Consider the following 6097-nt stretch of genomic DNA (forward strand, 5'->3'; position numbering starts at 1 on the left):
ACTTATGCCAGACTTTGCCCCATGTGATAGCAATAATGTTAAGGAAAAAAGTATTATAAAATAAAGTTAAATAAAATTTAAAAAAAAAGTTTTTTTATAAAGTCTCCCACTTCCTTGCCCATGCACATACAAACACAGACACGCATTGGGTGTGCCTATGTATGAAAACGACAATTGCGCCACACGTGTTTAGTATGACTGCGCATGCCAGAGTGTGGGCAATAATTCCAGGGCCATCATTCAGTGGTGACTCTAAACTGATGGCCTGAAATGGCATTTCAATTTTAACTTATGAACAATTTTGTGTTCCATAGTGTTTTTTTTCACGGTTGCACGCAATTATGAAGCTTGACAAGTTTGATATCTATTTACTGGGTGCAACCTCATCTTTTATACTTGAGGTAAAAATTTGGTATTATATTGTGCTTATGTGCACTATAATTAATTTAGAAGTTTTTACTGAATATTTGGGTTTGAACAATTGCACTAATATTGCTTGACGTAAGAAATTCCAACTGCCACCATTTTAGTTTACAGGCTCATCTACTTCTACTCAATTCCACAAAATTGTAATAAGATGGGGACACTTTTATGATAATCCCTAAATATTTAGACATACTATGGTTCTTAAACTGCAACTGCAGCTATTTTTTGTCAGAGTTATTGTCAAGTTAACTGACACATGCATCAATGTGTCAGTTATCACCTCTGAGAAAGGTATAATAGCTTTGCTTTTCCTTTGTCCCCAGTAAACAACTCTGAGATATTTTTTAAAAGAGAACTATAGCCAAACCTTTTTTGGCTTTAGTTCTCTTTTGGGTCACAGGAGGACTAGTGTACCCCTGTGACCCAAAGTCAGCATATAGTGGGCAAATAGCCTGCTATAAGCTGACAGCACAGAACCAAGCTGCAGCCAGGAAAGATTCCAACAATACTGTCGGGATCCACCCTGCTACTTGATTGACAACTAGCGTTGCCTCTCTAGAGCCAGAGTCATTGATCACAAAAAGAGAAAAGATGGGGTTTTGAAGGTACCGAATGACAATCCCAAGGCAAATAAAGGTAAAAAAAATATATGTTTTATAAAATAGTGGTTAAAAAAGTTATTGTTCTTTAGTATGGTTACTAAAATTCATTCATGAAAACCTCCATTAAAGATATCTCCTGAGACTCACTCCACTACTGAGTACCCAAATCACAAATACACGATTAAGAACACAATAAATATGATGACATAATTCATAGTGCAAACATGATTGGTTCTTATATTATTCAGGGTGGAGGAGTCACGTGATTTCTCACTTCACTACTGAATGACCAAATCAAGAATACATAATAAAGATAAAGCAATAAGCATGATAGCATGATTCAAAATGCAAACATGATTGGCTCATATAATATTCGGGGTGGAGGAGTCACGTAGTTTCTCAACGTTTCACGCTGAAAAGCGCTTCCTCGGGAGATGGAAGATATCTGCATAATTGGAGAAATCAGTAAACATACTATACAAAACCAAAATTTGTGTACTAGATAAATGGCCAGGTAGGAAAAAGCACCTACCGATTAGACAGTTTGACACGTGTGCATCCGAGCGGACCAATCTGGGCAGAACCCAAAGTCAGGGGCAGCCAAAGATCACCAAACAATGGGGGTCCCAACGCTCCCCACCTTCCTGAGCCACCGGCATCCAACACAGTCGCCCCTGAGCCGCACAGTGATGCCGGTGGCCTGCGTGGGCGCTATAACAGTATCCGGCATCATGTCGTCGCGCAACCGAAGGGTTCCGCCCCTTGCTGTACGCCTTAGGGGGCGCATAGCCATAAGAAACACCGCTCCTCTCCTTGGCAACACCATAACAATATCCCCAAAACCCGACAACCAGGATCTTAGGCTACAGAAAAATCAGTCCAATAGGTGTCAAATAACTACTGAACTGAACACTGAAAAAAACGAGGAAGAAAGGGGGAGAGGGGAGAATCTAACAGATGACAGGGGAACACTTCAGACAAAGGATACCGCCCCACGCACTGCCTCTCCGAGACAGGATCCCCCCCGCCCCCACCTCCCCCGGAAAAAGGGGTCCAGAAAATCCCACAAGGGTCCGCCAAGTGCACACTCGCCCGCTCATGCCCAATTGCATACTAAATGTCAAAAGACATTCCCTCCAAAGGTTTTATATAAAACAGGCCAAAATGCAGTAAATATAGATGCGATACAGAGTGTCCATATACATATGACAGTTGTAGCAAAACATCGCCTTTACAGAAAATGTGATATATTGTGATACTTTAGTCCATTTTGAAAAAATGCATCTTACAAATCCATATGTCATAGCAATTTAACCCCAAACTTTGCATCTTTCATGCCTTTTGAACACCTTCAATGGGCCAGATAAAAGGTTTGTGCAGGAACTCATTAATGCATCGTTCAGTTGATATCATATGTGTATCAATCTATTAAAGATCTGATAAGCATTGGTAAGGCTAACACCTGTATAGAGGAAAGACCAGATCATGGCAAATGACCCCCTACAAGATGTATTAAATATTTTGGTTTGTCCCCTCACGGGGCAATCACCTATTGTCATGATTTTACTTGCATGCATACAAATCTAAAACAGAGCGCACCCATGGAATCAGGTTCAAAGAAGGAGGCATATACATGGATAGATGCAAAGAGACATTTCTGTTCAGGTAAAATCCTGTCAGCCCAAAAAAGGCCATAGAGTGTATAACATAATTAATATAGATAGGCGATATAGTACATGTATAGTAAAAATTTATGTATTTAATACATGATATTTATACACATAGACCGAGTGCATTGAATGTGGCTTTGGTAAGCAATATAGTATGGTATAGTCGTCCAGTCTATTTCTTCCATTTTCTCACTTTTTAGATTGCAATTGCCACACCTTAGAGGGGTGCCCCAATAGATGGTCTGTGCAGAAATGCAAGACTAAGTTGATGTCATAGTAATGACAATATATTCAAATTTGAAATTTAACGGGTGTCGATGAAGCCGGCAGTTGTAAAACAAAGCCAGTTCATACAGGGACATCCTGCACCCATGAAAAAAAGACTGACAAAAAGGAGAGTCAATCAAATGGTTGACCTAATAGTTGAAAAATTAATTAAAACGTTGTTACCTTCTGGATAGAACAAGGCCAAGCAGGAAGTCCGATCCGGTCATACCTCCGTATTCACAGAAAGGGCTTAAAACGTAGGGTCTCGTTCAATCCAGGAGGTTTTGTAGCTTGTAACTTGTAGTCTCTCTCTCTGTAAGACCCTTTTGTCCCAGTCCCCCCCCCTGTGCATTTTCCGCTATATGTACCAACCCAAAAAAAATAGAGTTGTCGGGTCAAAATTGTGGTATAGTCCCACGTGATGACTGATTGGAGTCATTTTTCCGTTGGATGCCAAGTAGATGTGGTCTTGGATGCGTCTCGAGAAAGATCTAATTGTCTTACCTACATAGAATGCACCACACTGACATATCATCAGGTATATCACACCTTTTGTTGAGCAATCAATATAGTCTTTGGGGTACCATAATTTGCCACTCGGCCCTGTTTGCCCTGTTTGAGAAATGTACAGAGCTTACAGTGATTGCAACTAAAGGTCCCGGTATAAATTCCTATCCTTTCCCTCGTGACTATGTACCAGTTGATCTCGTAAAGACCTAGGACGATGATAGACAATTTCGGGGTTGTGCTCCTATGTATTTGGAGACAATGGGGTCATATTAGTTGGAGTATCGAGTAATTAATTTTACTGTCGAAAATTGTTGAGCCTTACCCTGTTGATGGCTAGATGTATGAACCAGTTTTTCACGGGTTTGTATTTTGCCCCGTTGGTAGGCCTTGGTAGGCCTAAACCTGTTTACTATAGCCCCTATTTAGAAGGCGGTCTCTAAGTTTAGATGCTTCTTCCTCAAATAAGTTCTCACGGCTCGGCATAGATGTCTGCCCTTCTGCTATAGCGACTGACTCCTCCAGAGTTTACTGCGGGCAGGAGTGGGGTAGGCGGTGTCCGGGGAGCTGCTGCCGTCCCACAGGCTTTACGAGCCAGAATGGGAGGCGCCCTGCCAGGACGACGGGAAACCTGTTTTGATGTGCCGACCATAGGCCCACCCCGGCCGCTGATGTCACACGCTGGGTTATTTAGGTACTGTCATGTGATGCGGCATGGTATATGATGGAGTAAGTGGCGGTATAGGGAGATTGGAGTGAGAGGTGGTCCTGGATTTTTGTGCAATAGTTATATCAAATGTAAGTCCCTATATAATGATTACCATTTTACCACTAGATGTTGTTTCCATGTTTTGTATATGGTTATTTTAGTTCATTACGTCTGACAAATTGGGATAGTAATACCCCCGTCCCACCTTTATACAGGTGTAGGAGATAGTATATGTGAGGGGTCAAGGGGTCATCTCCTTTCGTTTAGGTAGTTTTTTTATATACAGTATATGGATAACGTTAGTCATTCATGACTAGTCCCTGTTATATATATTTTCTGATGTCATATTAATTTCCAGTATTGGCTTTTCATTTCGGTGCTCCTGTATGTCCCTCATTTCCTATGTCTTCTGGGCGATGGGTACTGTACTCCTGGAGATGTGGACTTATTCACCACTAAGACCCCAAATAAGGTTATGTATGTTTATTATGTGATATGAATGTTTGTATGTTAATTTTCAAGGATAATCATATGTATTTATACCCACAACATTTAAATATTACAGGCAGCCTCCTATCTTCTTGAGAAAGCTTTTTTAGTGAATCCCAAAGAAGGTTGGACTCACGGTGCATCGATACAAGATTTTAGGATATGTTAATGGAATTACATGATGAGGTTGGACCCATGGTGCATCGATACAAGATTTTAGGATATGTTAATGAGATTACATGATGAACCTGTAATATAAGTCATCACGTTGTCGCGCCGGATACTGTTATAGCGCCCGCGCGGGCCACCGCCATCACTGTGCGGCTCGGGGGCGACTGTGTTATATGCCGGTGGCTCAGGAAGGTGGGAAGCATTGGGACGCCCCATTTTTTGGTGATCTTTGGCTGTGCTGGGCTCTTCTATAGTGGAATCAGCGGTTTTAGGTGAGTGGTTTAAGACCCTAGGCCTCCTTTTGAAGTAACTCTTCTACTGACATCTAGTTTCACACTAATCCTTACTAAGCTATGTTGGTGATCGGTTTTGTTAATATTGAGCCTGTATGGCATTTTTTTTCACACTACACTTGTTGTAACCACTGCATCACTTGTTTAACTTATGCTGTGGAATCCCAGGGCGTCAAATGCACCCCTACTACCAAACCCTAGTTCACTTGCCACTGTCCAAGCATGTGCAGTCCATTATAACAATGTAAGGAGCAAAGTTTTTACCTCGTCTTTAATACTGGGAGGTGGCTGTAACATACTCTAAGGTGTACCTAAGCCAGAAAAATTAAAATGTGTTATACTGCTGCCTACTAGTCATTACATGTACTAGCTGCATTAGTTTTCTTTATTTTCTTCTGGTGATCCTGCCAGTAACACATTTCCTGTATTGTCAGGTAACAGCACAAGTACTGTATCTATGTAGTAGCAGCAGTGTCACCTTAAGACAGGAAGTGTTAGGACTACAGAACACTTCCCTACTTTCCTCATCTCAATAACACAGGGGGAGGTGTTCTAGTGTACATACATTAACTGAATTGGACCGGACTGTTAACATTGCTTGAAAAGACACTGCAGATATACTATATATATACAGTATATATATATATATTACGGAAAATTGTTATCCACTACTTACCGTAATTTTCCTTTCCTTGCTCTCCCTCATGTCAGCATACCAATGAGTTAACCCTGCCCTCGGACACCCATAGGACCACCTCCTATCAGAGTATAAATTCCCCCTTCTTCACCATACACGTGTTCTATATCACGCCGAGGACTGGGAGGGTAGCTATGCTGACATGAGGGGGAGCTGGGAAAGGAAAATTACGGTAAGTATTGGATAACAATTTTCCGTATTCCTGGCTCACCTCATGTCAGCATACCAATGGGATATAGCAAGCCACAAAACATGGGAGGGAGTAA

The sequence above is a fragment of the Nanorana parkeri genome, unplaced genomic scaffold (assembly GCF_000935625.1).
Source record: "Nanorana parkeri isolate BGI_ZX_2015 unplaced genomic scaffold, ASM93562v1 scaffold1352, whole genome shotgun sequence".
In the NCBI taxonomy this organism is placed as follows: Eukaryota; Metazoa; Chordata; class Amphibia; order Anura; family Dicroglossidae; genus Nanorana; species Nanorana parkeri.